The sequence below is a fragment of the Lissotriton helveticus genome, chromosome 1_2 (genome assembly GCF_964261635.1).
Source record: "Lissotriton helveticus chromosome 1_2, aLisHel1.1, whole genome shotgun sequence".
NCBI lineage: Eukaryota > Metazoa > Chordata > Amphibia > Caudata > Salamandridae > Lissotriton > Lissotriton helveticus.
In genome coordinates this window covers 426,770,279-426,776,278 of record NC_136058.1, presented here as the reverse complement: position 1 = coordinate 426,776,278, position 6,000 = coordinate 426,770,279, and positions in this window count along the sequence as shown.

Here is a 6,000-nt window from a genome sequence, read left to right as displayed (position 1 = left end):
AGGGTGTGAGTCCTTGCATCTTGGAAATGCTGGGCTCAGCCACAGGTAGAGTGGGGACAGGGGGAGCAGGGTTTGGGGGAGAGCAGGGTGTGAGTCCTTGCATCTTGGAAATGCTGGGCTCAGCCACAGGTAGAGTGGGGACAGGGGGAGCAGGGTTTGGGGGAGAGCAGGGTGTGAGTCCTTGCATCTTGGAAATGCTGGGCTCAGCTACAGGTACAGTGGGGACAGGGGGAGCAGGGTTTGGTGGAGAGCAGGGTGTGAGTCCTTGCATCTTGGAAATGCTGGGCTCAGCTACAGGTAGAGTGGGGACAGGGGGCGGGGTTTGGGGGAGAGCAGGGTGTGAGCCCTTGCATCTTAGAAATGCTGGGCTCAGCCACAGGTAGAGTGGGGACAGCGGGAGCAGGGTTTGGGGGAGAGCAGGGTGTGAGTCCTTGCATCTTGGAAATGCTGGGCTCAGCCACAGGTAGAGTGGGGACAGGGGGAGCAGGGTTTGGGGGAGAGCAGGGTGTGAGTCCTTGCATCTTGGAAATGCTGGGCTCAGCTACAGGTACAGTGGGGACAGGGGGAGCAGGGTTTGGTGGAGAGCAGGGTGTGAGTCCTTGCATCTTGGAAATGCTGGGCTCAGCTACAGGTAGAGTGGGGACAGGGGGCGGGGTTTGGGGGAGAGCAGGGTGTGAGCCCTTGCATCTTAGAAATGCTGGGCTCAGCTACAGGTAGAGTGGGGACAGGGGGGGCAGGGTTTGGGGGAGAGCAGGGTGTGAGTCCTTGCATCTTGGAAATGCTGGGCTCAGCTACACTTAGAGTGGGGACAGGGGAAGCAGGGTTTGGGGGAGAGCAGGGTGTGAGTCCTTGCATCTTGGAAATGCTGGGCTCAGCCACAGGTAGAGTGGGGACAGGGGGAGCAGGCTTTGGGGGAGAGCAGGGTGTGAGTCCTTGCATCTTGTAAATGCTGGGCTCAGCTACTGGTAGAGTGGGGACAGGGGGAGCAGGGTTTGGGGGAGAGCAGGGTGTGGGAGAACAGCGGCCAGGGATGATGCCGTTAGGTGTGGGTCAGGTGTGCGGGTTGAGAGGGAGGACTCAGCAGTGTAATTTAAGCGATGAGCCGTCCAACGCGTCTTGTAATAACAATTACAGCGCCTGTTGCGGTGCCTCAGCATTAGGCTTGCCTAATCAATCCCCGGAGGTGCTGCTGTCGAGTTCGCGTGTTTGGTACTGACTTTTGGGTGTTGATTCTATGTTATAAGATATGTTGCTGAGACCCAAGCACATCTGTGCTGCTGGCGGCATTGCGTGCGGGCCTAGGAAAGTATCCACTTTGGGGTAATGATTTAGTTCGTTTTGGCCCGAGAGAGTAGTCATAGTTTTTATGAATAACTACACTTCCTGGCTGCCGACTCAGCTGTGACCCACCAATGTCACTAGTATGCATGACTAAGCCTTGCTTAGTCATGCATACTAGTGACATGCAAATAGAAGTGATGCAACATGTTTAGGTGCCATTCAAATGGAACAGAAGTATCACAGTTGTGCAGCGTGCATTGATAATCCTTCTGTACGCAAGTCATCTGTAGCATGGGAGCAGCTCCATGTTGCTCTTTCTCACCCAGGCTCCCTCTTGCTGTCGTTCGTTTGAATGCTCCTCCCGATCCCACAGTATTCCTCTCCCTTGAGTGCTGCTCCCCCCCTCCGCCCCCACCTCAGTCCTATGTATTTATATTACTGCTTTTTAATTTTATACTTCAAATAAAAAATTCGGGGAAATCGCTTTAAAAGCATAGCGATTTACCTATTCCTCTCGTAACAAAATGTCAAAAAGAGGCTCTTGAGTCAATTTGGAAACATGGTCATGCACAAGGCCCTTGCATAATGACACATATAAAGGATCACGTAGGCTCTATCACGCCTTTATTCCCTCTTTGTGCTCATGCCGTGAAGAGTACAGCATGATGGATTGGTAGAGCCAATAAGCCTCATAGACAAGACTTATTGCATTTGATGGGTTCCCTGAGGGGATCCAGTGGGGCCCAGTGGGCAAAGGCGGGCTGAGGGAGGAATCAAGTTGTTTTTCTTCTGCCCATCCTGCAACACTACTGAGGGCCAAGATAAGAATTTTGTTGGGGCCTTGCATCCTGTTTGGGCCGGGTCCCACGTGGGACAGAAAGGCCCTGGAGTCCACACTGTGATGGTCTGCAGCTGCGCACCATTAATAGCCAGGGAGGAGTCAGGGGCCTAGTCGGCAAAGCCTGGCTATGGCAATCTGTTGGTAATTGGCTTTTCTGTCGATCTGTCTGGCAACTAGTGGAGAGAGAAGTGTGGCTCAGGGGTTAGAGGCGGCAGACCCGGAAGCTGAGATCGGCCCTGGACCAGGGTTCAATTCCCCGCCTCGGCGGGTCTTGGGCTAAAAATTCCACGGACTCGATAATTCTCGCTCCGGTGCCTTCTCGACTCACGGGTTCACACTCTGCGACTCTGGGCAATAGCTTGCTTAATCTCCACAACGGCCCCTCGCGGCGGGATGCCTGGCTTTCACCTTGTGGATACCCTGCCGTCCCCTGTGGTTATCTCACAGGGGAATACCAAGACGGGTTCCCTAAGCAAGCGCCGGGAAACCCACTGCGGGTAGCTGTGCGCTATATAAGCTCAAATACATTTACATTTACAACACATCAATCATTCCAACCAGGCTCTAGCAGCCCAGCTTCGATGTTTTCCTGCCTCAGCCTGTTCTCCTGGCCAACCTTGGAGTATGTCTACCGTATGGGCACAGAACTTTAATACATAACTGCTTTTGAAAAACGTGTTTAATATCATGGTTACTCATTCGTTTAACACTATGATCTGGTGGTTACAAGGGCACACCCGTTTTTCAATTTCTGGTGCTTTGCAGTAGGTTTAAAACCTTGCAAGGGTTTCTTGTTGGTCAAATGGGTGTAATTTCTAATATTATGTTTCCCTATGTTTAATTTCTTGATTTTTGCTCGCGAGAAAGTGTCACTCTTAGTCCTTGAAATGTCACTCACAATTACACTAAAATTATGAAAATGTCACACATAGCAAACCTGCAGAGAATCCCTCCAGGATTATTCAGTCTATTTCTACAAACACAGCAGAAGGTGCAGACAATCTCCTACCTGAGCAGAGACCTGCGCAGATATGTCCAGGTTCTCTCCTCTCCCTGGGGCTGGGGCGGGGGGGGGGGCAGATCTGGTGTCTCGGGGGGGGGGGGTCTGTGAGGGTCGAAAGATGAAGGTAACTGCTCACCAGACAAGGCTCCTTCCTCCTCTGCAGCAGGCTGAACACACCAGGAGAGGCCGGAAGTGATGCCAGCACCGCTGCTGGTGCTGTCTCTGCCGGCGCTGACCCGGAAGAGGAAACCCTTCTCCCTTTCATCCAATGTGCAGCTTAGCGGGTTTCATCAGCAGGCGAGGAGAACCCTCTAGTGGCCACTGACGGAACCGCCGCCTCCAGCAGTGAATACATTTCACACAAACAAGCATTTATACCTGTAAAGACCTGGGACTTCAGATGTAAGGCCGTGCAGCAGTGTGAGCCACCTGAGGCCTACCAAGCCACTACTCACGTCAATCACAGACCCATCCAAAGTCAGGCATGGCGGGGCCTCGGAGACAGACAGGGTTGAGAGCGGGAACCCTGGGGAACCGAACCACGACCGACCAGAAGCGCCCGCAAGTCCAGAACCCACTCTACGCCATGACGGAGAACTCGTATAGCGCTTATGCCGTGATGCTGCTCTCCTCGATCATCTTCGCCGTGGGCATCATCGGCAACATGTCCTTCATGTGCATTGTGTGGCATAAGGTGCACTGCTGACGGACCAGGAAGAGACAGCAGTCTGAACTCGTCTAGTCCAAGTAAGTGTTACTTAAGTTACATCAGCCCAACAGGCAAAGTGCTGCACGTCAGGCAGAGCCGTGACTGACTTAGAACTGTACAGTCAGTTTATTATTGTACTTTTGTGTCAGTACAGCTGCGGAGCGGCACAAGTCTGTCTGATCATCAACAGAAAAAATTATTTCACAAACAATAGCATCTGGAGGCAGTTACGTGATTGCTGTTTAAACGCTGCCGCCCGGCCCTCCGCACCGAGCACGCTCCCTCCTCACTTACTCTACTTAGACACTTACACACAGTTACACAGCGGAGGTGCTTTCGACTCCCCCCCCTTGGCCTCCCACTCGTAAATAACAATGGCATAAACTAACTTTGCCCGTCTGTGATTTAAAGCGTCAGGAAGTCCCTCAGCCCACCTGACCAATGTGCAAAAATCCCTTACTTAGCATTTACTTCATGGCAATGTCATTTTTGGAAAAGCCTCATGTTAGCCACAATTTCGTACCTTGACAATTGACGGGCAACTAATTATTACGTTGTTTGCAGAGGAAATAAGAGTCTGTATTTTAGAATAGCGCGGTTGAAATGAAGCATCATTCTTTTCTGCACCAATAATAACACTCTCTGTGCAGCTGAGATTGAGATTTGTATAATTGTACAGAGCGCACACTTGCAAAAGTGATTCAGAGTAACTGGCCCGTCTATATTTCTTGACGCACTGGCCTCTAAAACTTCCTTTTTGTCTGCTGCTTCCCAGTGTTGATCCACGACCACGAGTGAGGTCTTGTCAAGCTAAGCAAGTGTCTCACAGCCCCATCAAACTTCCTTCTCATGTGTCTTCATTGCCGCTATTAGTTTAAAAATGTAGTTATATTAGAAAGAGGTTGTATGCGCAGTATCGCAGTAGCGAGATCGGCATGGAAGAAAAGTGCATTTTCTCACCCGCAGCAGCCCGTCTGACCGAGACTTTAAAATGGCGGCCCTGCACGGACGAGCAGACGCCTGGTGAAGGAGGCAGATTCGAGGGCATCTCAAAGGCACTGCGGCAGATCCTGCGGAGGGAGCCGGACGGGAACAGCAGGAAGCGGGGCAGAAGGCGCCCTCGCGCCTGGACCTGGCACCGTCTGCTGAAAACGAATGGATGCTTCCTACGCCACTCCTCTGATGAAACAACGGCCCGACCAGGATCCCCCTGCAGCACGCCTGGAACCTCCTCTGCAGCCCCACGAGAAACCACCAAGTGAGACCCCAATCCGACCGAATACTCAGCCATGTGCACGGACTGCTGATCTTATTTTTGGAAGGATTCAAGTCCAACTCTCCACTGGAGTAGCGCCGGAGGTAGGACGCCTGACCCCAAAATGGCCGCCACGCGCGACCTCACCAACAACAAATGAAGCTCGCCGACTCCCAATGCCCCCAATTTGATTAAGCGGAGCACAGACTCCCAGGGGAGCACAAAGGGGAACCATACAAAAATATAATCGCTCTTGCCACTGTCCTGTCAGCAAGTCTGGACGCACGAATAGCAATCTGACTGCCGGTCGCTCCTCACGCCCCATCGCTGCCGCTGCCCTCCGGAGATAAGTTCTGAGGCTGCATTCATTTGGTATTGCTGCTGCACTGATTTTATTTCATCGTCCTCCGTGCCCCTGCTGATACTGTTGTGCCTGCTTTATTATTGTGCTTAATTTAGTTTTGTGTACATCGCGATCCCCGCCACTGCTCCCCCGCGGCACAACCCACTCCCTCCAGCATCACCGATCCCCTCCCCACTCGCAACCCCGCACCCGCCTCCCAGCTGCTCCTCCCTCCCACTGGAACCAAAAGGAGAGGTCCGATAAGCCAGGAGCTGTGATCCGACCTGACCTGGTCAGTGCCGGTCGCTCCTCACGCCCCATCGCTGCCGCTGCCCTCCGGAGATAAGTTCTGAGGCTGCATTCATTTGGTATTGTTGCTGCATTGATTTTATGTTATTGTCCTCTGTGCCCCTGCTGTACTGTTGTGTTGTGAGGCTGCATTCATTTGGTATTGCTGCTGCACTGATTTTATTTCATCGTCCTCCATGCCCCTGCTGATACTGTTGTGCCTGCTTTATTATTGTGCCTAATTTAGTTTTGTGTACATCGCGATCCCCGCCGTTGCTCC